The 26,895-nt window shown below is 46.3% G+C and overlaps 1 long non-coding RNA gene across 2 annotated transcripts in view; it reads left to right on the forward strand.

Moving 5' to 3' along the window:
• The first annotated feature begins 273 nt into the window (after positions 1-273).
• The window catches only part of LOC138580605 (uncharacterized), a 59,703-nt gene continuing 33,081 nt past the window's right edge, over positions 274-26,895 (forward strand). Inside the window, exons 1-3 of one of the 2 annotated variants that reach the window (XR_011304299.1) lie at positions 274-818; positions 1,100-1,185; positions 19,690-19,870. This is a non-coding gene — a long non-coding RNA (uncharacterized lncRNA). The remainder of the gene's footprint in view (positions 819-1,099; positions 1,186-19,689; positions 19,871-26,895) is intronic. The other variant, XR_011304302.1, reaches the window with a different exon arrangement.

The raw sequence follows: 26,895 nt of genomic DNA on the forward strand, positions 1-26,895 counted from the left end.
AACAGTCCAAGAGCCAAGAGTCAGGATACCAGGAAATACAAATGGAAATTAACGCAACTTAACACAGGAAAACCAAAGCAACGGTTAAGGAGCACTAGCTCTGTGTTTTCCTCCTGTACTTGTAACGGCACAGTGGGGAAAATGGGAGGCACGTCGTGTGTGGATCACTTGACCGGTCCCGAAGTGGGAACTCTGGGAAATGTAGTTTCTCCAGCGTTGGCGTTGTGACAAACGCCAAGGTAGTTCCCAGAGCCTTGAGGGGGTGGAACCAGGCGATGGGGGAAAACACTGCGTCATGACTTTACCCTGTTATTGTTGTTTTTTTACTGCCTCAAGATGGCTCTCGTGGTTTGACACACCTTCCTAGACCTTTGGCTTTTTGGGAGTTTTTTTTTAATGACTTGCGCGCGTACTGCTGCTATATTAAGGATTGCGAGTTTCAGTACCGCCTTGCAAGATAAGGATTCTGTAGAGCCATTATAGCCGCGGCTCTCGCCAGATGCGCCCACAAGATACACTACTGAAGGTAGCTTGAAGTGGCAGAGTTTACGTGAAGTGCGCTGCTGTTGCGGTGAACGAGTGTAGCCCTTAGTTTCTATTTCCCGAGACTTATCCCTTCTATCTGTAGCTCACGATTATTAATGACCGCATTCTCTCATTGTGACATAGAACACGCGCCCTCGTTTCTGTGGATCGCTCGTTTCCTTGAATTAAGCACACAAGTCAGTTTAGAAGCCCAACTCGAGTGGATTATGACGCATTCTGAGAAACCGCCATTCATGTGAACATGCTGTTGAACTCTAATATTGAGTTGAGAGGTAAATCAACTACTTTTCTCTCTGTTCCTCTGTACAACACTTCTTCAGTGGAATGATATTTGAGCCACTCCGCTACTGTGAGATTTTCGTTTTTGAGTAGCACAACCGATTGAATAAGTAAAGGAGATAAAATTATGTAGTTTTAGCCATACTCTTTATATTTAATTGTTCAGGAAAGATGAAGAATGATTTTTTCTGGCATTGGTGCACGTTAGAGCTTGACAGACAGCTTTTTTAGGCTCTTAATAGTAGTCTGATGCAATTCATATGTATCCATACAGATAATTGAACCTTTGAGGGGCGAAATACCTGTTTGAAGACAGAATTAAATCCAGTCTTTCCTGTACTACCACCACTGCCATGCTAGGTAAAGATGCTTTGTTTCTTCTCTCCCTACGTGAGATACAGATATAATCTGCCAACCCTGTATTGAATGTTTAGGGTTACATTGTTTTTTAAAATGTTTTTCAGCAGCATCTATTTGGCTCAAGCACTTTTGAAAATTTTGATGTGCAGGATTGAATTGTAAAGAGAAAGTGATGGATCAAAATTTCCTCCTGAAGAAAGTTCTAATGAAAATATAGGAACTGAAACATGTCGAGGCAGAACACCAGTAATTTGTGTTACTGGTTTGTGCATTTGGGTCTCCATTGACCAAACATTTCTTTCTCCTGTATGTGTTACACTAATGTTTAAATGGGATATTTTCCCTAGTTCATTAAGAGACTAGGAATTAATTGTTATAATTTAATTGTGAGCAGTTTGCTTGATGTCACTTGCACTTTATTCTTAATTATGTTTTAGTATATAATTGGTTTTTTATGATGATTTTTTTAATGATTATTAATAAAATGTATAGTGTAGCTGAATGTTCTCTCTACCTTGTATTTCTATATTTTGTCTCTTTAAACCCTTTTTGAAGGTAGAGATTTTTTACTACCCTTGGGAGTTGTTTTTCTGAAGGGGTTCCTCCTTTAGTATATTTTTTTTAACTACAATTCAGTACAGGTTTACCTCCGCCGGGCTCAAACCTTTCAAACACAATTTGTGGAGGTTCCTCTCCCCAAACTTCAGTAACAGCTTCATAGGCTCCTTTCACTTTCCTTCCGATGTGCAAGGCATTTTGCTCTTACCTCGGCATGACCACTTAGACTTTCTTTCCTCAAATGTCACTTTTTCTCTCCTACACCAAGACCTCTTGGTAAATGTAGTTTTGAGTGCAGTACCTATTTCAAAGTTCAAGGATATCTCTCACATCCAGGTTTCCCTCTGCCGGGATCAAACGTAAAAACAGTTCAAATCTTGCATTCAGTTTCTTTCTCTTCCCGCCGCTTCTACGGTATCAGATATTTCATAGAGACTTTCGATTGGGCAATCTTCTTTAGCCAGACCACTCTGTTACTTTTTATCTTTAATTTACAGTTCTTTATAATGCTTTGCTTTCTCTTGCGTCTTATCGGCACACGCACAACCTTCATTCGTCAGATACTGTTTCAGAAAGTTTCCTTTAACACAGACCGGACTTTCATTGCTTTCATCAACTCACCGGCTGTGTTAATTAATTTACGTCTTTCACTGCTTTCATCCTGAAGTCAAGGCTGATACCACAACTGCTGCTGCACCTCCCCAACTCTGATGGTATCCTTGAAACACAAAAGAGGCTCATCTTTTCTCTCTAACTGGGCTTCCTTGCGCAACCTTCAAGGCCCTTCAGCGGTAATAATCTCTCACCGGGGTATTCAAGGTTTCTGCGTATCTCGGTTCCGTCCCTCGGCATGTCGCTCTGCTCCTCCTGGTTTGCCGTCGCCCTGGAAGAACTGCTCCTTCTCGTGCATCGCCTTGCCCAGAGTGTGTCTCAGTGTTCCACCTTTTAACCATGTGGGGAGAGTTAATAGGTACCAGGTGTATGTAATTAAGATCAACTGCCTGACCCTGCCTGATCTTATTAGTGGGACATGTCCAATGTATTGCATGGGTGGTACTACTTTTAGCCTCAGACCTCCTCTTCCTCAGCTCAGTGTTTGTGTCTGGGAAGTTGGAATATCCTATAAAATAGGATGGGACAGGGGTATTTGGAAAGGGGAGACACCATGTTTCGCCACCCGGTGTTCCTCTCCACTCCCTGAGGACCCCTCACCCAGGTGATCCTCCCGCACTTGTCCACCTCCAGGGTCTGGATCCAAAGGCAATTGCCGTGCCCTGGCCACCTGAGTAAGGGATCCCCAGGGTCTAGGCAATGAAACACCCTCTGGTTTTTCACATACCCTTCCCATATGCGATGTGGGTGATCGTGTTCTATTCTGGGGTGTCCCTTCCTTAGGGTTGTGAAGAGAACAGGTAGGGGGGAATCCGGGTACCATCCCATACTATTAAGTTTACTTCCTTTTCCGGATGCAAGCTTGGGTTTGATGGTAGTCCCCCTGAAATAGCTCATGAAGTCTGACTGAGTCAGTTGCTCCTCTGGGTTTTCCCTACTAGATTTGTTTGTGGGATCTCGGTGTGTTATATTGTTTTGGGAGTTTGTTTCTGACCAATCCCATATGGGAGAGGTGTAGGAATACAAATCAGATTGCCACTGGGTGTGAGGTGAAAATTGATATTGTGGAGGTGGAATGTCCTGAAGAAAGGTGGAAAAATTGGGAAAATCTCTGCCTATGAGAACTTCTGGGAGTCCCGGGATGATGGTGGTTGAAATAAGCGTTTGCTCTCCTCTACTACCAATAGAGATGGGTATTCTGGGGTAGATTTGATTATCTCCATGTACGCAGGTAACCCTAACTAGGGTTGAGTTCTTAAGGTTTTCCTGCGTAACTAGATCTGTTTACTGCCAGTCTATTAAAGCATTTAGAATCCTCCCATTAACAACAGCCTTCTCATAATTCAATTCGATTGGTGACTGACGCAAGCATATGTTAACTGATTCTCCCGTATCTTCTCATTCCTCCCCTTACAGGCATTCTATTTCCATGGGTTCTTCTTTTTGATTTTTTGGACAGTGCCATTTATAGAGGAATTGGAGTCTGGGAAGAAGAGCAATGGTATTGTTCACAGTGATACGCTCATCTCTATTAGAAGATATTGTTTATGACTTCCTCCCTCAGAAGTAAACCCTCAAACCTGTCCTTTTGTTGCTATGGCCCTGGTGCCTCCATGCCATAGACAAGGCTCATCATTATTGGAATCTGGGTCTTCCTCATCAGACATGGGCACATTTCATCTGATGGCAATGTTTCATCTGATGGATACAACAGATGGCCACAATGTGGCAGACCTTCACAGGACAGTATATAAATGCACCATCTGTCCGTTGCAGGCACCGAAAGTGGTTATTAAGAAACCCAAATGCCCACTCAATGGAGTTGCAAATGCGGTGTGTGCAGAATTACAGCACTGCTGTCTGAGGTTCAGGAGTTTCCAAAGAGGTTTCATCAGCCACAGACTCATGAGGTATTCTGCCTCACCTGTGCAGCAGAAAGAATAGCAATGATGTTCCATTTAATGAATGGGCAAAAGGCCAGTATTTTCTTTATGTGGAAATGTGTATAATTCAAGGTTTTCAGGTTGTGTGATCATGCGACGTGCACATGCCCATGGTCTACATTAGTCGAAGGAGGACAGATGAGACTCATGTCTATGGGCCTCATTAGGACCCTGGCGGAGAGGGTATTACGCCAGCGTAGTGCATGGCGTACCTCTCCGCCATACTACGAGTTCCCGTAGCGCCATGGAGGTTTTCTCCGCCTGGTTTTACCAGCCGGAGAAAACCATGGCGCTACGGGACCTCGTTGTTAATTACGCCACCGTATTTTACGGTGGCGTAATTAACTCCTTCCCCACTCCCATTATACCCTATGGGGCAAAAATGGGAATGGGGAAGGGCAGAATGGGGATTGGGGATTTACCGCTCCGCCGAGGTCGGAATGGGGCGGTAAATCCGCCAACCCCCATGGCGCTATCGGCGGCTTTCCGCCATGCTTCGCGGTGCATTTAGCACCGCGAAATCCGCCTGGGTCGTAATGAGGCCCTATGTGTGCGAGTTGAGCCTGATGTCTGTGTGCAGGTCACAGACACATAGACGCAGGTGGTCACGAGGGACCCTTGTAGCATGACATCAATTCCTGTCTCTGAGCTATCACTTGACATGAATCTTTTGGCAGCGGAGTTGTCTGTTTGCTTTGCAATCTGTGATCTGTCATACTGCATTCTTTATGTAAAATGGGGTAGTACTGGGTATGGACAATTGTAACAAGATGGCATCTGACACAAGAGAGATGTGACATTACATGACCCAGCGCCTCTCCTGGCCTCTGTAGCAGATCCCTCACCCCGTCATCGGCCCATGAGTTCCACAAGCTGCCTCCTGAGGTTTCAGACTACATCACCATTCTGTTATTGCGGTAGTTGGGAATCATTGCAGGCCATCTGGCATCCTGATCGGCTAGTCAGGTAACATGTAATCTACGTTCAAACTATCTCCTGATGTCCTGGGTCTAGGCCTCACAGAGAAGTGATGAGTCTGGATCAAGGTAACTTTATCCCTGTGAGGTCTATGTAGGTTCAGACAGGCCTCCCTTTCTGGCCAAATCCTTCTCTAAGCTGAGTATCAGTGGAGTAACTTAACTGAAAATGTCGGGGGAGACATGACAGCTAAACGAAAGGGCCCCCTTCCCAATGAGGGGGACATAAAGGTGTGCCATGAAAGTTGGGGGAGTGGGGGACAAACACCCAATTACGCTCATGCAGAATATCAGCCCCTTCTGTATTGTTATCATTATGGTATTTATCGAGCGCAGACGAGAAGCAACAGAGCGCTTTACAGAGGTATACAACAGTACAGATGCATAACGGAGCACTTTACAGAGATAACAACAGAAACGATATACAGCGGGGGTAGGATACAGAGGGGCGCAGAAGAGGGGTACAGCTGTACCGGGTGGAGGGGAGAAGCGGGGCGGGTGGCGTCTAGCAAGTCAGTACTGTGTATTATTGACCTTCAATTGACAAGCTATGGGCCTAAACTCCAATGCATCCTTTCATTGGCACTCCAACCCCATACCCACTCTCCTCACTACATCTCTGTGGCCTCAAAACTGTCCACGTTAACAATTTGTGTTTACCTCCAATGCATCTTTTATTACCCCTACTGCTGTTTCTTGCATTTTCCTTAGCATTCACTCACTCCAAATGTACTTCATCCCCATATCTGTCCCTCTAATCATTTTCAATAGTGGCTCTGCACTTTGCTGCACCTGTATTTTGCCTTCAGGTGGAACTACTCTCTGTACTCATATCTACCCATCTTGCCTCCCTGATCACTCAGAACCCACAAGACCCCTCCAAGAGCAATAGCTGACATAGATCCCCTTTACCTTGCTACATGTTCTGCCTTGTGCTTTTACTCAAATGCCTACCGTTACTCTTCTCACTCCTCTGGATGTGGCGTTGGTGTTTGCTTAGTGATGAAAAAGTGAAATTCCTCTTGCCCCCTTAAACACATGAACTGCTGCAGTTGTGCCCCTTTGGGATCTATAGTATTCTTCTTGTCCACAGAGCTCTCTCTCCCTCCTCATGAAATGTTGGCTCCTTAATCTCCTTCTCTGATGTGGTCCCCATCCCCAACTTCTTTTGTAAGGAAGCCCCAGTGGCCCACAGTGATGTTGTAGGCCTCCCAAAGATCCATCACACTGCCAAACAGGGCTGGTATTTCATAGGGCCTGTGTGCCCATCCTCTCACAATGATCAGGATTGGTGTCTGGGATTGAGTCCGCACTGTACTCTACAATGCTAATAGGATCTATGTCCCCCTCCTCCTCCTCCTCACCTGAGACAATAGTGGTGTCCTTACTCCGTTTTTCCTTTTTCTTCTTGTCTTTGTGTCTTCGGTCGAAGAGATAGGGTCTCCTTTGGTTAGAAGCCACTCTGCTGCCTATCAAATGACGGCACAAAGGAGGGGCCCCTTTCCGTAGGAGTCCAAAAAAGAGGAAAAAGTCTGTGGGCAGAAAAAACCTCTTGGAGTTGGCAGAATCGAGGACAGCAGGAGGATGAATGTAACAGGGATCCGGTCCTCCAGTATGCAACGGAATAGCAGATGAAGACTCCGGTGGCCAAGGTCCCTGGTAAGCACGTTTAATCAGGTAGGTAGATGGAGTCCAAGGAAGGACGCAGGAAAGTCCAGTGAATCACTCCGGTAGAAGACAGAACAGAAGGAGCCGGGAAGGGAGACACGGAGCAGGGCGAAGGTAAACAGGAAGGTAGGAGATGAACGGGAAGGCGAAAATAGAGAAAGGAACCAGGAGCCGGTCTGAGAAAGAAAAGAATGAACAGCTAGCAAAGGGGGAGCAAGAAACCCAGACTGCGGGTGAAGAGAAGCGGACTACGAGGAAGAGCAGGGAACAAGCGTCAGACTCACGAAAGAAGCCTAGTGAGTTGCAACACAACGCCGGAAAGGAAAGGGAGGGGCTAAAAGCAGGACGTGCAAAGAAAGACTAGACCCACAACCGAACCAGGATGGGAGAGAGAATCCTACCAGCGATACAGTCGCCTGCTGGGCCAAAGACGCCAGGTACAGCGGCGCGTGACAGTATGCCCCCCTCCTAAAGAGATACCACCCGGCTTGCCGGGATGGGATCGATGGAATTTCCTAACCAGGATGGGGGCGTGAACGTGGTTCCCAAGAGTCCTCTGTATGGGGGAAACCCTTCCAATGAATGAGGTATTCCAACCTGCCTCTCCTATACCTGGAATCTTGCAGTGCAGCCACGTCATATTCCTCGGAGCAGACTTCTTTAGGAGGCTTAATAAACTGGTGGGGTCGAGTGAAGGGGTCTGTTATACATTCCTTAAGTAACCAGGAATGAAACACAGGGTGGATATGCTTCATGTGGGTGGGTAGGACCAGTCGATGGACTACTGGATTAATTTGTTTAGAAATGGTAAAGGGGCCCACATAACGTGGAGATAGTTTAGACTGCCTTAGCCAACGAGGTAGGTACTTCATGGAGAGCCATACCCTAGTACCTTCCTGCCATAAGGGGGAAGGGAGTCGATGGGGGTTGGCCTGGTTGCAGTAGCGACGGCGGGCATCGGTAAGACTCTTATAGGCTGTCTTGTGTGCTTCATTGATGTTAACCAGTAGCTCGTCAACGGAAGGGATGGAAGTGGCTTGTAGGTTGCCTGGTAAAAGGACTTGGGGATGAACCCCATAGGAGCAGAAGAAAGGGCTAAGGGATGTGGCACTATGCCTGCTGTTATTATATGAGGATTCCGCCAAGGGCAATAATGCAACCCAGTTGACTTGCTGGTGATTTATAAAACATTGGAGGTATTGTTCTAGTGAGGCATTCAGTCTCTCGGTTTGTCCATTCATCTGGGGGTGAAACCCTGACGATAATGCCCTTTGTATTCCCACCTTGGTGCAGAGAGTCTTCCAAAAACGCAAGGTGTACTGACTACCTCGGTCAGATATTATCTTGACAGGGAGGCCATGCAGACGGAATATGTCCCGGATGAAACTTTTGGCCATTTCGGTCGCGATAGGTACACCAGGCAGGGGGGTAAAATGAGCCATCTTGGTGAATGTATCTACGGTAACCATTAGGCACGTACATCCCAACGAAGGTGGTAATTCGACTATAAAGTGTGTGGTTATAGTGTTCCAAGGTCTCTCAGGAACAGGATTGTGTTGTAATAGACCTACGGGTTTCCTGATGTCGTACTTGGACCTACAGCAGATGGGACAAGACCGTACGTAACTTTTGGCCTCTTTCTGCATTCCCGGCCACGAAAAATGTCGTTGGAGTAGATCCGTAGTGTTAGTGACCCTATGGTGTCCTGCCACAGGACTGTCATGGCACCACTGAAGGGCTTTTCGCCTAGTAGACCGAAATATGTGGGGGCATCCATCTTGTCCCCATCAATGTACTACAAGTCCAATCCCCTTGTTATTCTATGGGAGCGAGTGAGTCTGGTGCCACAAGCGCCAAGTCTGACTCCAAGTGAGTCTTTGGAGGGATGGAGAGGCCCTTAAGGGCCATGTAGGTGGTCGTGGCCTGGCTCCAGCCTGACATCTTGGAGGGCTGGGGACATGAGGGGCAGGAATCATGACAGCACCCCCCCCCCCAAGGCCCCTCTCAAGGTGGCTCTTCTGTCTGGTCCTGGTTTGTTTGGATGGTTTTGATGAAATCGTCTAAGCAAGCGAGGTGCAAAAGGCTCATATGTCCTGTCTTGTGGACCATACCCCTTCCAGTTTACTAAGTAGTATAATTTGGATCTGACGTACTTTGAATCCAGGATGTCCTTGACTTCGAATTCTGGCTCCCCGGTGACTACTACTGGCTGCAGTGGCGTTGCTACCCGGTTCCCAGGTTGAACAGGTTTAAGGAGAGACATGTGGAACACAGGAAGAATCTGCATGTTTGACGGCAAAGCTAGTCTGACCGCCACAGGATTTATCACAGAGGTGACAGTAAATGGACCCAGGTATCTTGGACGGAAAGTTTGGTTTCCTTTAATGGACACGTGTTTAGACCCAGCCAGACCTTGTCTCCCACTTGGTAGTTGGGGGCCTTTGCTCGGTGTTGATCAGCAAACTTCTTTTGGCGATTCTTAACTTGAAGTAGGTGTTCAGCTGCCCTTTTAAAGGTTTGAGAAATGGTCGTGTGCAAGGTTCTGACTGCTGGCATTTCCAGGGTTGTAGGAACGTCCAGCTGAGAAGTACGTGGGTGCCTGCCATACATGGTATAAAAGGGTGTCTGCCCAGTGCTGGTGTGTAGGGAATTATTATAAGCATATTCAGCTATCCATAATAGGTCGAACCAGCTTCCTTCAGCTTGGTGTAACATGCAACGCAGATACTGCTCGAGCGTCTGATTTGTCCTCTCAGTTTGACCATCCGTTTGGGGATGGTGACTAGTGGATAGCCGGATGTCGATCTGGGCCATAGAGCAGCATTTACTCCAGAGGTTAGATACAAATTGAGTACCTCGATCTGAGACTAAAACTGAAGGAAACCCATGGAGCCGTACAATGCCTTCAAGAAATACCTTTGCCAGAGTGGAAGCATTTTAGAGCCCCTTAAGAGGATTGAAATGTGGCATTTTTGAAAATAGGTCCACGGCCACAAGAATAGTGTTAAACCCTTGACTGGGTGGTAAATCAGTAATAAAATCGAGGGACAACGTGTGCCAGGTTGCTGGTGGGATTTCCAATGGTTGTAATAGCCCAGCCGGTTTCTGCTTGGATGACTTGTTTTGAGCACACACTCCACAAGATAGGATGAATTGGATAATGTCTTTACGCCACGTGGGCCACCAATAATTTTGTTTTACCTTGGCTAGGGTTTTAGCGATTCCGGGGTGGCCCTTGATCAAGGAATCATGATAACTGGACATGACTTGTTCTCATAGTTCTTGGTTTGGTAAGAATAAACGATTCCCGAAGTAGGGCAACTGATCTTTTATCATGTAATGTTCTCCTTGTGCACTCCACGCTTGTAATTGCTCCGGACTCATCAGGTTTTGGATTTCTTCATGTAATTCTTTCTGAGTTATGGTTGCTGTGATTCCTAGGAGCTTGTCACTCGGGATGATTGCTATTGGGTCAGGGGTCTGATTCCCTTGCTCTTCCACCCCCATACGGGAAAGGGCATCGGCCTTCCCGTTTTTCACCCCTGGTCGAAATGTAATCACATAGTCATATTCAGCAAAAAAAGAGCCCAACGTAGTTGTTGTGAGCATTGGGCCTTTGCCGTTTTTAGGTACTGGAGGTTCCGGTGGTCAGTTATTACGGTGATTGTGTGTCTGGCGCCCAAGAGGTAGTGCCGCCATCCCTTAAAGGCTGACTTAATGGCCAGGAGTTCTTTGTCTGTGATAGCGTAATTGAGTTCAGGTGGTGTGAATTTACGTGACCAGAAGGCAACAGGGTGTAACTGCCCCATTTCGGGGTCTTTTTGTGAGAGCACGGCTCCCATAGCCATGCTTGAGGCGTCCGTTTCCACCAGGCATGGGAGATCAGGGCGAGGGTGTCGTAAGATTGGGGCAGATGTGAATCTTGCTTTGAGTTCCTGGAAAGCTTCCTCGGCTTCTGTTGTCCACTGGAACTTTTTTTTGCTTTTCCTTAGCAATGATGTGATGGGATGCACGATTTGCGAAAATCCTGGGATGAACCGGCGGTAGAAGTTTGCAAAACCCAGCATACTTTGAACCCCCTTGAATGAATTTGGGGATGGCCAGTTCAGGATAGCATCTACCTTTTGTACATCCATTCGGATTCCATTCGGGATGAGAATAAAGCCTAGAAATTCCACCTCAGAGACGTGGAATGAGCACTTTTCGGGGTTGGCGTAGAGCAGGTGTTGACGGAGTTTCTCCAATACGGATTGGACGTGTTTAACGTGGTCCTGCTTTGATGCGGAATATACTAGAATATCGTCGATGACCACTAGAGCACAGACATCAATCAATTCCCGTAGGACATCGTTCATGAAGTATTGAAATGCTGCAGGCGCGTTGCAAAGGCCAAAGGGCAATAATTGATATTCGTACAAGCCGTATTTGGTGCGAAAAGCGGTTTTCCATTCGTCCCCGTTTTACCCGAACATGGTGATATGCCCCCCTCAGGTCTAGTTTTGTATAGATTTGGGCATCTTTGACTTGATCAAGCAATTCAGGGATCAGTGGCAGGGGGTAGCGTTTTTTTACGGTAATCTGGTTCAGTGCGCGATAGTCAATGCATGTTCTCAAGTCCCCCTCCTTTTTCGGTGCGAAGAATAGAGGACTGGCTGCTGGAGACTTCGAGGGACGGATGAACCCGTTGGTCTTCAGGTGCTGGTTTTCTGGTTCCGTGAGTGCGTAAATTCACCCACAAGGGATTTGTGCGCCAGGTATCAGGTCGATTTGGCAATCGTATGGTCTATGCGGTGGCAGGGTATTAGCCTGTTCTTTCTGAAAGACATCTTGAAAGTCCTGGTATTCACTTGGTAGGGTGCCGATTGCCACAGTCGCAAGTGTGGAGGTTCTGGTGTCTATTGGTTGTTTCTCTTGGCGATAACATGTGTGGGCGCAAGTCTCGGGAAAGGCCAATTATTTTGCTCGCCAATCGATTCGAGGATTGTGAGCTACCAACCATGGCATTCCCAAAATCAACTGGAACTATGGTGCCTTAATGAGGTCGAAAACGATAGATTCTTGGTGTCCATCCTGGCACAGAAGGGTTAAAGCTGCAGTGCATTGGGATGCTGGACAAGAAGCTATTTCCGTGCCGTCGACAGTGGTAATAGTGTCGGTGGTTGATTTAGGGCGTAACGGAAGCCCCATCTTTGCCGCAAGATCCTGGTCGATGTAATTCCCAATGGCTCCACTGTCAATGTATGCTCTTACTGCGTGCATCCAAGATGGTTGTTGGTGATTGATCAAGACCACAGATAGTGCAAAATGGGAGGTCTGTACTTCACTTTCTTCGCTCGACAAGTGGACCCCTACACTTGCCGGGCTGGGGAGTTTTCCGAATCCTTGATGGTATCTTGCTTGTCCATTGCCCCTACCGTCCTCCTCGGTGGCTTCACAGGGCACTCTTTAAGGAAATGACCTGACCTTCCACAGTACAGACATAACTGCTGCTGTCTCCTTTTATCCCTTTCCGCTTTAGTCAAGGGGGATCTGACCCCTCCCCGATTTGCATTGGTTCTCCTGAACCTTCCGTTGTGCGGGCAATATTGTCCTTTGAACGCACATACATGGGGCGAGGGTCCCGTCTGGTTCGATCTGCTCTTCGGTCCTGCAACCTGTGTTCCAGTTGAACAATAAGGTCAATGAATTCTGAGCAGTCTTTCGGGGGGTTCACACCTTGTGCGAGAACATCTTTGAGCTCCCAACAGCAACCCCCAATGAAATAACGTGGGTCTCTTCTCCACTGGCCATTCTGCTTCAATTACGAGTCTATTGAATGTGGGTATGTAAGTTAATAGGTCTTGATTACCTTGGCGTAGGGACAGAAGTTCGTTGTCCAATGCCTGCCCATGAGTACGACAGGCGAACAGCTTTTCCATCTCCTGCTGAAAGCCCCTGAAGTCATGCAGCAAAGGATCGTCTTGGGCCACAAAGGGTACAGACCAGTCTGCGGCGCTAACACTCAGGTAGGATAGCACAAAAGCGACCCATGATTGGCCATTCGGAAAGGCCCCTGGTCTACATAGGAAGTGCAGGTGGCACTGGTTCATGAACGTTGCAAACCTCTTGGGATCCCCCGTAAATCATTCGGGCGGGGCCAAGGAACTGCCCCAGGAAGGGTTATCTGAACGGGATTGGCTGATGGTGCTGGCATCGAGGGCGCACTTCCCAGCAATGGTGCATGCCCTGCTTGTGACTAGAGAAGTTGCCGGCTTAAATCATCAGTGCGTTCTTTGGCTACTATCAGCTCTCTCCTCAGGCTGTTGGTCTCCTGCCTGGCTGCATGTACTTCGGAACGTAGCTGCCCCAACATGTCGGCTAACTGGTCGGTTTCTGACGTTTCCATCACGCCCAGGTGGATTTTGATGTGAGGCTTTGCGTTCTGTAACGCTCACCTGGTATCCACGGGGACGCCACTCAGCCTGTTCTGACCTCTTACGACCTCGAACCCTTCCCTGGAGTCTACTCGACTGGAGACTGGGCCTTGTTTTCTTAGAAAGTGTGCTCTCCGCCCTGCTTTCAGCGCAGGGGCGCGTTGATTGATGCAGGCTCGTTGCTGCCTAGTTACTTCACTGGCAAGAGTCTGACAGGTAAGTATAATGAGTCTTTTGAACAGTTCTCTAACTTTGTTCCTTTCCTTCCTTAGATGATGGCCGGTGTCCGGGGATGGCGACGTGCTGCTGAGATGAGTAGCGCTGAAGGTGAGTGAGAGCTCGAAGCGAGATGCGACCCTTTCATATTTGTATTGAACTGAGTTCTTTTTCTGGGTCTTTTAGGTGCTGCAAAGTTTTCAGCGTGGATGCCAGTTATGAAGAAGAAATGCGCCTCTAGTTGTTTCCACGCTAACCTGGAGTGTCTTTTCCCTCTTGCAGATGGATGAGAAGTTCCGGAGACAGAGTTCCCCCAGAGCGGCTGGGATTCAGGTAAGCGTTTGAAGCTTGTACAGTCTTTAAAAATAAGCAAAGATTTGCTGAATGCTTACTAATGCCTTTTTTCTGTTCTTTTCCCTTTTCCTTAGGAAGCGGCATGCCGGATGGGAATGACACAGCCAAAGATGCCCGCAGAACAGAAGGAGCGATGATTGATGGGCAGAAGCGCCGCAAGGTAAGGTTGTTCCTAACGGTGTTCTTGTTCTTGCAGGATCTGAGCGCAGAAGAAAGATGCAGGCCTACTGGAGACCGATCCGAACACGGTGAGTGTCACGCTGCAGGTGCAGAAAACTCAAAGCATGTTTCTCAGCCTGGGCGTTGCTTAAATAGTCTCTGGGTATCCCAGGTGTCTCTGGGCTGAACCACACCCAAAAGACTAGACTGCACATGCAGTTCTGGGAACCAAACTATGTGGGGGCATCCATCTTGTCCCCATCAATGCGCTACAAGTCCAATCCCCAATGTTATCCTATGGGAGTGAGTGAGTCTGGTGCCACAAGTGCCAAGTCTGACTCCAAGTGGGTCTTTGGAGGGATGGAGAGGCCCTTGAGGGCCATGTAGGTGATCGTGGCCTGGCTCCAGCCTGACATCTTGGAGGGCTGGGAACATGAGGGGCAGGAATCATGACAGTCATCTTTACCAAATTAGATATTTGTGGTGCTTATAATTTGGTAAGAATCCGTAGCGGAGATGAGTGGAAAACTGCCTTCAAGACCAAATATGGGTTATTTGAATACAGGGTCATGCCATTCGGGCTCTGCAACGCCCCCACTACATTTCAGTATTTTATTAATGATGTTTTCCATGACATGATGGATCAGTTTCTAGTAGTCTACTTAGATGATATATAGATTTATTCCGCATCCTATAACCTACATGTGACCCACGTTTCTCGCGTCCTACAAAGGCTTCAGGACAACAACTTATATGCAAAATTGGAAAAGTGTATTTTACATGCCACAGAAGTAGAATTCGTTGGATATGAGATAAGGAGTACAATTGAGTCAGTCTAAGGTTAAGGTGGTTTTGGATTGGCCTATACCCACGTCCTTGAAAGCCCATCAATCATTTTTTAGGCTTTGCAAACTTTTATAGGAGGTTTATTAAAAGATTTCTCTTCCTTGGTCGCCCCATTGACTACTCTGACAAGCAGTAAAACAACTTTTCTTTGGGATAAAGTCTGTACTCAAGCCTTCAATAATCTCAAAACTGCATTTACCAGCGCACCTATGCTCCAACACCCTAATCCTAATCTACCATTTGTGTTATAGGCGGATGCATCGGACATTGCCCTTGGTGCCATTTTGTCTCAAGAATGTCCAGAATCTAATGGGTTACATCTTGGTGGCATTTCATTCAAGGAAATTGACCTTGTATGAAAGAAACTATACTATCACAGAAAGGGAGATGTTACCGGTACGGGACTCTTTCATGACTTGGCGGCATCATTTATTGGGGTACAGCTTTTCCTGTTCAGGTATTCACTGATCACAAGAATCTAGTAGCCTTACAGTCAGTGAAGTGCTGTACAGCTCGGCATGCTAGGTGACATGAGTTCTTTTCAATGTTTAATTTTAACATCACATATCGGCCAGGTTCACTACACACTAAAGCAAATGCTCTCTCATGTATGCACGGAGACTCATCTCTTCCAAGATCAGACGGTCCTCTTCTATTGCCACATTAGGTAATCTGTGGGTGTACCCTACAGCCTACCCTGCATAATGATTTACAGGAGTGGGTAAGGGAGAATCCTGCAGTAACTGCCAAACTTAATCTTGAAGTCATATGTGGGTTGCCTCATGTCAAAGGTCTGCTGTTCCTTCCGGATGTTGATACTCGGAAGAAAGCTATACAATGGTGCCATGATTCAATGTTGGCAGCTCATCCTGGTAATAAGAAGACCATAGATCTCTTGCAGCGTTGGTGTTGGTGACCCTCTATGATTAAAGATGTTGCCGAGTACATTGCTCGTTGTTATGTGTGTGCTCAATGCAAAGGCACTAATTCCAAACCTGTTGGTCTACTTCAGTCTATGCCTGTCCCTGATCATCCTTGGTATATGATCTCAATGGACTTCGTGGTTGATTTACCTCCGGTTTCTGGGTTCAACACTATTTGGGTGATCATTGTTGTTCGTACCTTGTCAAGGTCTACACTCTGCCCCGGTATTGGAGGATTTGTTTCTCAAGGACGTGTTTCATTTCTTTGGTCTCCCTTGTGTTATCATCACGGATAGGGGGTTCACAGTTTACTTCTCACTTCTGGAAATCACTTACTGCTTCTTTGCGGATTGATGAGAGGTATTCCAGTTCATATCATCCCCAAACGGATTGGTCAAACTGAAGGTCTCAACTCAACCATGGAACGATATCTTAGGTGTCTTACACATCAGTATCAGGACACTTGGCTTTCATTACTTACGATGGCGGAATTTGCTTATAATAATTTTCTCCATTCATCCACGCGCTCTTCCCTGTTTTTTGCCATGTACGGGCAACATCCTAGATCTTTGCATTTTTCCCATTTTGCCGGCACGCCATCCAGTGGCATCTTCTTGCATTCAGCAACTCTGTTCGATACAGAAGCAGGTGAAACAGCATCTTGAGGCGGCCCAGGATATTGCTAAACAATTCGCCGACATACACCGTTCTCCAGCCCCGAAGTATGTAGTGGGTGGGAAAGTTTGGCTATCGACTAAGATTCTGCACATTCCTGGAAGAAGGGTACTTCTTCCACAATATGTGGGTCCCTATGTGATCACGGCAGTGATCAATCCAGTGGTTGTGCGTTTGACCCTTCCTGCCAAGTGGAAGGTGCATCCCATTTTTCATGTGTCTCTCCTTAAACCTTTTCATCCAGATACGACTCTTCCTTCGCATCCTCCTCCTGTCTCTGTGCAGGGGGAAGAGGAGTATGAGGTTCACAGGATTCTGAATACCAAGGTCTCCAGAGGAGTCAGGTTGTATTATGTGGACTGGAAGGGTTACAGGCCGGAGCAGAGGACATGGGAACCTGTCCAGCATATACATGCTCCTCGCTTGATTTCTGATTTCTGGGCCTCGCAGAGACGAGACCCATCTTTAGGGTAGGGAACTGTCATGCATAAACATTTGAGCAACAGCTCACGTGCGCCTCATGCAGCCAAAACCCTGAGGAGAAGCAACCAAATAAGGGGCATTGGACAGCGGGGCATATTAGTGAAAAACCCTGCTTTTCGCGGCGACTGGATGTTGCCATGGAAGCTAGGCAAATCGTTGCTAAGGAAACGCAACGTTCATTCGGGATCACAACGCTGATCATGTGATCCTGGCTATTTAGCCCCGCCTCCTCAGTTGCTCAGTGCTTCTGATTAAGCATTTGGCGTTATTTTTCTTGTCTTACGTGTTTTCGGCTACTTTGTATTTTGACCTGGATTTGGATTTTACCTGGCTTTTGGATTACCCTTGTTTGTTAGGAAATAACTCTGTCTCTCTGGTTACGAACTTTTGCTCTCATCCCTGGATTCCGCCCTGCTATCTTCTTTGGTTTTGTTTTGCCCGCATGATTTACGACCCAGACTGCAATTGATTCCTTTGGATTGTGATTAAGCTTTGTATTACTTGGTGCTCAAATAATTTGTTCAGGCGCTCTATAATTGTTTAGGACATTTTTCATAGTCCAACGTGTGATTGAGAACAGCCTCGCTGCACCGTGGGAACAGCCTCCGCTGCACCGTGGAAACTGGAACAGCCTCTGCTGCAACGCGGGAGTGAGAACAACATCCGCTGTGACTTGGGAGCAGGAGCAGCCTCCGCTGCAATGTGGGAGTTAGTACATTAATCACGTGCGTTTTGAATCCGAACTGAGGTGGCTTTCCTCATATCGTTTGTGTTCCTAGCGAGTCAGCTATTGAAAAACGTCATAGTTCAAATGCTACACCATTGGAATGCCCCTGGTAAGGTTATTGTCCTTTTATGTTCTCTGCACATTCTGCTCATCTGCCCTTAGTGCTTTAAAGAGTCCAAGTGGTTATTTCTTTTGCAGAATATCCATTGGATACCGCCCTTAATCTGATCGTGGTAGTTCTTCTAAGCCTGTTTGCTAATTAGTCAGGTTAGTGTGGGCACATTATCTTACAGTTGTTTGAAGTCATAAAGTATAATAGATACTAATTGTGCTGATTTCCTTCTACAGCCATGGTGGTCTCGGGGGCATCCAGTCTTTCAATTAATTGATTCCTCTGGATGTGTATTTGGAACATTCAGAGGGGTATATTAGGTGGAGGAATTCTTCTTCTACACTACGGGGTCAAGTCTGTGAAGAGGAATTCTGACAGTTGCTGGCTATTCGATCAGCTTTTTTAGAGTGGAGGCACTATTGGGGGCTAAGAATCAGGTGGTGGTGGTAACTGATCACAAGAATCTGCAATACTTTAAGACTGCTCACAAACTTAGTCCCAGGCAACTCTGCTGGTCTCAATATTTAAATGAATTTGATTTTGTGGTAACATGCAGGCCGGGGAAGAATAATGGCAAAGCAGATGCATTGTCTAGGCAGCAAAATCTGGATAACGTGGTGGGTGATGTAAGAGCAATTATTCCCACAGAAAAGGTCATTGGAGCTATTACAAAAAAATTAATTGATGAGGTCAAGAGGGCCCTACCACCCCTGCAATTTCAGAAGTGGTGGGACAGTCATCCTGCAAGGAAGGTGCGGGAGGGGTTGCCGTATCATCAAGATCGATTGTTTCTACCTACCAACGAAGTATAGGAAAAGGCCCTATACTGGTGTCATAACTCTGCATTAGCTGGACACTCCGGCCAAAGAAAAATGCAAACCATGTTGGAAAAATATTTTTGGTGGCCTACTTTGAGGCAGGATGTGGGGAAATATCTATTACAATGTGAGAATTGCATGCGGAATAAAGCAGATCATGTGAAAAGGAGAGGGTTGTTACAACAATTGCCAACTCCTGAGAAAGCATGGACTCACATATCGATGGATTTCATTACAGACCTTCCACCTGATAAGCAGTTTGACACTATTTGGGTAGTGGTAGATATTTTGTCCAAGCAAGCTCATTTTATTTGTTGTGAAGGAATACCTGGAGCAGGCAAGTTAGCACAGTTGTTCCTTCAACATGTGGTTAGACTGCATGGTTTGCCAAAGGGTATTGTCTCGGACAGAGGCCCGCAGTTTACTTCAAGGTTTTGGAGCGCTTTCTGTCACATTTTGGGAATCAACTGTGCCCTATCTACCAGTTACCATCCTCAAACCGATGGTCAGATGGAACGGGTAAATCAAACACTCGAACAATATTTGAGAGGCTACTTGGGTGATGGACGAGATTCTTGGGTGCAGGCACTATGGTTGGCTGAATTTACGTATAACAACACTCTACACACTTCCTTGGGTATGGCTCCCAGCGAATGCTTATATGGGCATGAGCAAAACATGATACCAGAACATTTACCTGAAATGGAGAATATCCCATTGTTACAGGACCGAAAACAGTTGCTTCTTAAGATCAGACGGAAAGCGTGCACGCATTTGGAACAGGCCAAGAAAGCATATAAAAGACAAGCTGACAAACACAGACAGGAGAGTCTTCGCTATAAGGCAGGAGACAGGGTTTGGTTATCAACCAGAAATCTATCTCTAGTGGGGTCTCGTAAATTTATGATTAGATTTATTGGACCCTATGAAAACGTTGCATTTGTGTCGTCTACAGCTATGAAACTGCGTTTGCCTATACACCCGGTATTCCATGTGTCGTGTCTTTGCTTAAACCCGCAGCTGCAGGCATGACTACTAAGAGACCTCCAGCCATGGTGAAAGAAGAACAAACGGAATACGAAGTAAAACGCATTTTGGATTCCAAAAGAAGAAATCAACAATTATGGTATTTGATTCAATGGGAAGGTTATGGCCCTGAGGATTGTTCTTGGGAACCCACAAGAGATGTCCATGCTCCCAGGTTAGTTAAACAATTTCACTTATGCCATCCGGGTAAACCGGGTCCTGGGAAGAGCCCTGGGAAAGGAGGTAATGTCAGGAATAAGGGCTGGCAAAGACGTGGAGTGCTAAAATTTGCCTATTAATGAATAAGGAGCGTGGGAAGACCTGAAAACTACAGTTCCCAGCATCCTCACTGCATCTGGTAGTTCTGCGCCTGCGTGCATTGCCAGCTGTCTTGAATTAAGAACAGCTTATTAGCAGGCAATGGCAATGGGCAGGTGTGGCTTATTTTGTTTCAGCAGAGCAGTTGGAGGCAGGCGTGCCGCGTGCAGAGGAGAGCGATGCAGGCTACAGGAGATTAATTCTACACAGTAGCAAGTCTCAGAAGGAGCAGGAGGGGCTTGATGTTGGCAGGCAGATTCACAGTATTGCGCTTTTCCTCTGGGAAGTCCCGTTGGCCCAGACCAAAGATAAGTACTTGTAGGAATGCCGTGATTACATGTGGATGGAAGGGTGTCGCCAGTGGATTTACGGCCAGTCATTCTTCGTCTGGGAAGTCCCGAGGGGCAAGATAAGTAACAGGGCAAGCTCATTGAATGTATTGAAGGGCACAATGTGTCTGGGCTAGAATCTACGTTACAGGCTGAATTGTTGTTTAAACCTTTATACGTAGAAACTCTTGACAACATTTGTATGTTGCTCCGTGCTGGGAAATATACACAAAACTGCAAGGACAAATGGATTCATGACTCTAGATGACACGTGGGCATGAAGTTAATCTTCACTAGTGCGGCTAACTAGTGACAGCACAATTTATGTTTGTATGTTGGTTATGCTGCCCGAAGGGCCATGTGTAACTGTCAGATCATTCTGGGAATCTTCCCTTATGTTTGTTTCAATCACGTTGCTTGCTTTATGTTTTTCTTGTGAGTCAGCAGGGTGTTGTACACGTATTAAGGTGTGCTACTTAGGGATTAGGCAGTATCAGCAGTTCATGGGGCACTTGTGCTGTTGTATTTCTGGTATGACATTAAGGGTACCTTTGCATTAAGGAATTTGTGCTGTTTACATGCTAGACAGATTAGGGTTCTTTCCCTGTGCTTCGCTCTTCCCATCCAACTTAGGAGTTCCTTACCCTCTATGCAGTGTTCCTAAATTCCCCCATCCTATCCACAACCTCTCCCTAAGCCCTCTTCCCCCATTGGCTCCCATGTGGCGACCTGTTTTATATATCAGGCGCCTGTGCCAACCATGGTGGGAGGGTGGAGTTCATTCGGCTTCCGTGGTTCGGGGGAGAGTGTCGATCTCTCTTCCTCCGCAGTTAAGTGTGTCTGTGACAACTTCCATCGAGTTACCCAATTTGGATAGCCGGTTTTCGCTATCTTTCCCCTCTCTAGCTTTTGCTGTGCGGTACAGGAGCTTTTACTAAGGTTCTTGATAACTTATCTCAGGTTTCTTTTTGCATTCCTTATTGCAACATCAAAGCTACTCACCCTACTAGCGAGCTCTTTCAGCCAGTCCTCCAATTCATTAGCCGTGAGCTGGGAAAAGTGTGTATATTTCGGAGTTAAGAGTATATGCCAGGGCAGTTGTATCTTTATTTTGAGACCAGTTTATACGGTTTCATGCGTGATTGAGTTCCCTCCCTCCAATACAGGAATATGGGGGATCTCCATTTCGCCTCCTTAAGATTAAAGACACTAACGCATGGTCACTATATTAATTCGGAACAATAGACATCTCCAGCACTGTTTCTAAAAGAGTGTTGCTTCCGAACAAGTTTCTCCATGTTACTGCACCAGAACAATCCCCTTTCAAAAAATGAGACCCACTGCTTCCCCATCTTATTTGCATTATTGAATGATAACAAACTTTTGCTACAAACTGAAGGTCTCAACTCAACCATGGAACGATAACTTAGGTGTCTTACACATCAGTATCAGGACACTTGGCTTTCATTACTTACTGTAAATTGCACAAGGTTCGGTATCCTTACACAGCGCATTTAGGTCAATCCCCAACAGAATGGCATCATGCATGACTTGCCCTAGCCATTTTGTGCTGATCAGCTCAATATAATCAAATATTTCTTCAACATTTATACCACCTGGTGGAGCGTAGATATTTATCAGAAGAATACTCCCCCCATTATCCCTTTTATTTGTGGTCACCTTAGCTGCCAATTCATTTCCATTCTCCTCCTTATGGGCTATAGCAGTTGATATTAAATTATGCTTCACACCAATAATGAGGCCCCCGTAGGGACGTCCACGGTTACCCTTTTTTGCAGGTACTTGATAAAGATGAAACCCATCTATATGCATAGGGGAAACCAACCATGTTTCTTGAAACATGATGACATTATACATCAGAAGTATGTTTAGTGAACCATTTTAAGATAATATATTAGCAAAACCACGAGTATTCCAACAGACTAGACATAGGATTCAATGAATTTGTATTTCTTGTACTGGTGAAAAGCTTTTCAGCCATTCCCATCCCCAACCATTTTTTTGTTTACAGTCTGTGGGGGCATTGTATTTTTTGGCACAGGAATCTTAGGTCTAGTCTTTGGCCCGCAGTGACATTTCTCACAATGTTCAGATGCAGGAGATGGAGGTTCTTCCCTATCTAATACATAGCCCAAACTAGCTAAAGTAGATTGGTGTGCTCTTACTAAATGTGCAATTTTAGAGAGTGCACATTGAACTCGAGTTGCAGCTCCTTTATTTCGCACCAGAGGCTCAACAAAGTCAAAATCGTTGGAATTAATAATTCTTAACGAATGAATTTGATTTAACAAATGCAAAGATTCTGACCAATCTAAACTTCGTTTTGATGTATTATCAGACGGTGTGTTGTATAATAAAGGGTCAAACCCTCCGTAAAGTTGTAACCTTGGTTTTATTATTAAGCACCAGTGGCAGCATAAATAAAGGCAGTAGCAAAGTACAGTTGTATTCACTGCAATGTAGTATTAAAGTCTCTGGGCTTTCTCATGGTCTTTATGGCTATTGCAAGTCTGTAGCTCCCCATGCAGGAGGAGCGGCAGGAGCTGCTGTGGCTCCGTGGCTCTCTAGCCTCGTCAATGCAGATGTTGCTTCCTCTAGCCTTCCGCAACTTCCCCGTTCTTTTGTGCTCTCTCCTTGGCTGATCCCTCTTCTCACACTCAATGACCTGTATGTGGAATTCTTTGTTGGTCATCACTGGCAGTTCATTTCCTGTTTCACTCTCCCTGTGCGGTGCCATCTGTGCCCCACCTTTCCGGCTCCCCTGCTGCTTCCCAGTCTTGGTGTCCTTGGCTGCTTGAGTCTTTATTCGCTCTCTTGGGTGCGGACTTGGTTGGTGCCTCTGTGCATTACCTTGATAGGCCTACTGAACTTGGGCCCCGTCACTTGATCTTTGAGTGGTAGGCAAATCTTGATCCAGTCCCGCTCTCTGATTTCTCGACTTTGGCCCGCTTTTTGCCAATCATTCAATTTCTTCATTTGGGCCTTGCTGTTCTTAATCCTCCATACGACGTCCTCCATATTCACTTCTTCATCTTCCCTCATGCTAGCCAACCATGGGGGTACTAACGTGCTCTCCTCTCCCTCAGCAAGTGGAAGGGTGACACTCGGGTGACAGCATTAGGGGTCAGGCGGTGACCTGCTACGGCTTCTTTGACCATTTTCAGGGTGTACTTTCTGGATGCCGTGGCCAGCTGTATCGCCCCCTTGATGAACCTATTTGTTCTTTCCACCAGCCCATTGGCCTCGGGGTGATACAGCGCTGTTTTTATTTGCTGTATGATGTTCTTTTTCAAGAAAGTCTAAATTCCTCTTGAGACTAATTGGACTCCGTTGTCAGTGACAATGTCCTTGGGTAGCCCCTCTCTCTGAAACACATTTGTCAGTACTTCTATGACAGTTGACGTGGTGATATTTGACACAAATTCGGCTTCCACCGACTTTGACAAATAGTCGACCATTATTACTCCATAACGGTGCTCGGTCGACAACGCCTCCAGGGGGCCGATGAAGTCTAGTCCTACTTTTTGCCACACACCTTCCGGGACTACTGTGTGTATGAGTGGCACCTGCCTCATCTTTAACCTCTTATCGCTGTTCAAGCACTTGTGACATCTGTCGATCATCATGCAGACATCCTAATCCATGGCTGTGTAGATGTCCTGATCCATGGCTGGAGACCAAACAGGACAGCAGGCAGAGACTCAGGCTGGATTTCAAAAGACATCTTTTATTCTTTACTGCAAGCAGACAGCATACAGCAGGAACTCCAACAGTTATCAAATGAGCTCTACATTTAGCCCTCTTATATACTGGATCAGGGCTGGATAATTTAATAAGTAATACACAAAACATTGTTATTGGTCTTTATAATTAAAGACAAACCCTCTCCCCTCTCAGGGTTGGTTGGCTGGACTGCCACTCAGCAGGTACCCATGTCATACCTACGCATGCAACGTATTAAATTTGTGTGAGATACACTTGACCCTCAAAATGAATCCTTTAATGTGTCAAGAAAGAACATTTCTGACATCAGCCTTGAGATAATTTTGGTAGGCAGCACCATGTCTCCCTGTCACGGGAGTCCAAGTATGGGCATCAGCTGTGTGCACTGCCTGTGAACCCAACAACTGTTACTAGCTGACCAGCTCTCTGTACTAATTGCTAACTTGCATTGAATCACTACATGGCTGCCCCCGGCTCGTCAATGTCGAAATTACTGCCAAGAAGTGCAGACAGTATGTCCTTGTCCACTGAACTTTCAATGAACTGTTTATAAAAAATGATTCAATTACATCATCATGACTTTGTGAAATTCAACCATTTTGTATTTCTAGAAACTATTTTAGGATCTGCCTGACTATGTCTGATTCTGAATGCCTGGTTATTACAAAATGGTTGCCCAATCTATTTTTGATCAGAACTGAGCTCCTGTTCAGTTTCGAGCCTAGAATGTTGGTATCTATAATAAATGTATGCTATCTATCATGCCCCCTGTTGCTCAGGGCATTCTGACCCCCATAAATATATGCCGCCCTATAATGTGCTTATTTTGGTCTTCCAGGCACTACAATTCTGATTTCCACAATACTAGAGTCATCGATCAACCCGAAAAGTTATCTGCATTCAGTTTGAGAGGGGGGGTCTACCTCCTATACATTCAGTTGAGGGGGGGTGAGGTCTACCTCCTATACAGCTGGCCACCAGTAGGCCTCTCTCACTCAACGTCATGTCATAGTGTTACCTAAATGACCTGAGTGGGCCCTACATAGGATGACTTTCCTCATGCCCACTGTTGAAATCACCTGGTCGCCCCTTGATACTTGAAGCCTCTGCTTCAAATATTTCCTCCGCTACTTTCCAAAACAGCCTTGTGCCTTCTGGGATAGTTCTTTCTTTGGGCCACCCTCTCGTGGCCCATTCTCTTAGTCTCATCATCGTGGGGTCTTTAAAGTCTTCATCGTTCCAATGACCCTCGCTCATTTTCAGAAATTCAGCACTTCTCATATCCCGAACGGACACTAGCACACATTCATCTTCTAAGAACGTGGTTGCTTTCTCAAAGCTCCTTGGTAACCTGCAGAGGCAGTCCGCTGGCAGTTCTTCCACCCTGCTATGTGTACTATGTTAAAAGTGTACTCCTGAAGTTTTTCTGTAATGCACACTAGCCGTGGCATGGACGTGTTGGTCCCTACAGGGCTTAACATGTGTATCAATGGTTTATGATCAGTGACCAGCTTGAATTTTGTGCCCCAAATGTAAGGTGTGAAGTACTCCATCACCCATGCGCAGGCCACCATCTCCTGTTCCACTGTCAAGTAATTTCTTTCAGCTTTGGATAATGCCTTGGATGCAAATGCCACTACATTTTCTGCATCTCCTCTCTTCTGAGTCAGGACGGCTCCTAACCCGTACACACTGGCGTCGGTGGTGATAATCGTATCCCACTCGGGGTTGAACGGCTGCAAGCCTTTCCTGAATGGTTTCGACCACTTCCTTCTGTGCCTGGGACCATGTAAACTTGGCTCCCTTTTTGAGCAGATCTCTTAACGGTGCGGTGATCTCCAAAAAGTTGTGAATGAACTTGGCATAATACTCAGCGTGCCCCAAAAAGTATCTTAGCTCGTCCTTGTTTGCGGGTTCAGGGGCTTTTACGATTGCCTGCAGCAGGTTTCGCTTGGGACTGATCCCCTGACTGAATACCTTGTATCCTAGATATTCAACTTCCTTGGCCCTCAGGACACAATTGTCATACCTGAGCTTGACACCAGCCTCCTGTAGCTTGTTGATGACCTCTCATAGTATTCTGTCGTGCATGCTCGTCTTCAGCGTAGACCAATATGTCATCTTGAAAATACGAGACGTTACCCACGTCCCGCATCAGCGAATCCATCATCCGCAGAAAGGCAGAGGCTGCTGATGATAGGCCGAACGGCATCTTGGTGAACTGATAAGGGCTGAATGGGGGGATGAACGCAGTTAGGGGCCTGAATTGTTTATGTAAGTGTATCTGATTATAGGCATCCCTCATATCCAGCTTGGAGAATACCTTGGCCTCCTTCATCATTAGTATGAGTTTGTTCATGCTGGCAAGGGTATAGCTGTCCATAATGACCTCTAGGTTTAGGCTGCAGAGGTCTATACAAACCCTGAAGTCCTACGAGTTTAGTTCTTTTATTAGCACCAACGGACTTAGCCATTCCAAAGCTGCCACTTCTTCGATGGTGCCTTCTTTCACCATTTCTTCCAGTTTAACTTTTCGTATGTTTCTGGACATCGCCAGCATGGGACATACTTTGTGTTTCACCGGGAATGCACTGGATTTGAGCAATATCTTATCTACGTGCTTCTTGATTCTTCCCGGCCCTTCGGAAAACAGTTTGAGGAAATCTTTTTTCGGCACCGGCGCTCCACCTGATTGATTGCCAATACTTGATCCTCTGTGCTGGGATCCAACTTGATCTTTAGTCTGGCTTGGTCGTCCCACCCCAGAACCACTGGCCCTTCCCAGGCCAAATAAACTCTGGCCCTGGTC

This window comes from Ambystoma mexicanum, chromosome 1p, assembly GCF_040938575.1.
Source record: "Ambystoma mexicanum isolate Mex_15411 chromosome 1p, UKY_AmexF1_1, whole genome shotgun sequence".
NCBI classification, from domain to species: domain Eukaryota; kingdom Metazoa; phylum Chordata; class Amphibia; order Caudata; family Ambystomatidae; genus Ambystoma; species Ambystoma mexicanum.